The sequence below is a fragment of the Saccostrea echinata genome, unplaced genomic scaffold, assembly GCF_033153115.1.
Source record: "Saccostrea echinata isolate AGI-Se365-2 ecotype Australia unplaced genomic scaffold, CSIRO_AGI_Sech_v1 ptg000001l, whole genome shotgun sequence".
Classification (NCBI taxonomy): Eukaryota; Metazoa; Mollusca; class Bivalvia; order Ostreida; family Ostreidae; genus Saccostrea; species Saccostrea echinata.
In genome coordinates, this window is record NW_026889750.1 from 4,285,601 (window position 1) to 4,287,924 (window position 2,324).

The window sequence follows — 2,324 nt, forward strand, 5'->3', positions numbered from 1 at the left end:
ATGAGAGAAGATGGCAATTTATTTTTTAGTAAAAATAGATGAAGTTCATTGATAATCATAAAATAATTTTGTTGCACTCCTGATTGCAGTAAAATTAAATATATAGAACATAAAAAAATCTTAAAGAGCTGGCAACATCAAGTGGTAACTTGGTAAATTGGGCAATAATTATAGTCCAATACTTAATTCATGGTTAAAACACATAAAAGTATTTAAACTTGACTTTATATCTTGAATTATTCTCTTTTTATGCCAAAAAACTAGTTTAAAATATTTTAAAGTATAAATGTATTTTTCTTCATGGAGCCAAACACTGTAAGCAATTGAGATCAACCAGAAAAATTCTACTCGTCGATTTTTCTTTATATTTATTCATATCTGTCTTATCTGCTCAGCAACAATTCGAACATTTTTGTTGCACTCCTGACCAAGAGCATGCGAGTTACAAATTACATCAGAACGTGTTCTGTTGCTTCAGTGAAGTTGAAATGGAATTACTTGAATTTTATATGAACTTTTCAGTGTGTCTTTTTTATATTCGTAAAAAATTCAAAGAAAAGATAAAAACACGTCTGGGTTGACAAAATTAATAAAAAAGACATTTTTTCATAATAAAACTATCAATAATTTATTACTAAATGATGTAAATAGGTCATTATTGATTAAAAATATTCATTAGTATGAATAGAAATCTTTTCATCATATAACTTGGATCTTGAAAAAAAAATGTGCTGCACTCCTGACCATTGAAATATAGATCTAAAATACACAGACTCTGTCATTGATAGATCTCTTTGGTAAAAATGTTCTTTGAGTCTTATTTTCCAAAATAGAAATCAGAGAATCATATATTGATAAAAGTTTTTCCATGCTGGGAATTTCTTGAACATAAACATCAAATATTGCACTCCTGACATAATTGGGTATGCACAGATACTTGACTCTTATAATGCTGCTTGTGATTTGTATAACATTTTAAAGTTTTAATTGGTATATCAGTTATTGTTGTACACTTTGAAAATTCTTTTTTGTCTTAATTTTCATAGAGATTTTTAAAATCAATGTTTGTTGTTGTTGTTGTTGTTTTTTGTTTTTTTTTTGGCAACACTACATTTTTTTATGTTGCACTCCTGACATGGTATAACATTTTTTCAGCATCAGCCATTACCACAACTTGGTCAAATAAAAGTTGCTACAGTTTACATTTAAAGCTCAATACTTTGAGGATAATCAAGTAATTCTTTATTTCCAACATTAACTATTTTTTATTTATTTCACAGATCTTCACCAAAAAAAAAAATGAATTTTCAAAATGTCATAAAAATGTTTTGCACTCCTGACATTTTTAGCATCATTTTTGGGCATAACTTTTTTTGTGACTTAAGATATCAATGAGATGTTTGGCAGGTATTTAGACAATATCAAAAAACATATGCTTAGACGTAGAAATTCATTCACATTGCTTTTATTTTTAAGTTGATAAATATATGTCTGTTAATTTTTTTTTAATTTCACCCATTTGCTTGTTCTTATGCAAACTTTTCACGTTTTTGATTTCTTCTCCAGTACTAGGGGGCCAATTTCTTGTCACTAAGCATCATTAGATGATGAATGTTCTATGCTCACTTCCAAGCATAGATTATCAAGAAAAGGCAAATGAATTGGAAGAAATCCTGTTGTTAAAGATTTTTAACCCCAGTCCCTGGGGCTAATATCTGAGTTACATGGGGATGCTAAAATATGTGAATCTTATGTTCTTAAGAAGTTTTAAAAATTGTCAAAATATTCTTATTTAGAACTTAAACCCCTTTTGTGGTCTCACACACGTCCCACGGGGGGGGGGGGGGGGGGGGGGAGGGGCATGATTGAACAAACCTGAATCTTCACTTTGTATTAAATTGTTAATTGTTCTAAGATTTCATGAAAAACTCCTTTAGGAGCATTGTTTTATTGTCTTTCATTTTGAGAGACTTCAAAGTTACATATGTATACAAAACAAACTGAACCTTTAATTTAAATAAAGACTGGTCAACAATATTTTTATTCTATAATTCCTTTAAATTATGCATTCTCTTGTCAATTTTGGGAAATCGTGCAACAAGGAAACAAAGAGTCAACGAGACTCAGATTACCACTGAAAGGTAAAGTGAAAGCCAAGAAAAAGCAAGTAATCAATTTTTTATTAGTGAAAACTTTATAACGAAATCAATATGAAACCAATTGTAAAATACACATCAGAAAATGAATTATTAACATTACTGAAAAAATCAACACTTCATAAAATACGGAAAAATGTAATCAATAGATCCATTGTAATATTTTTA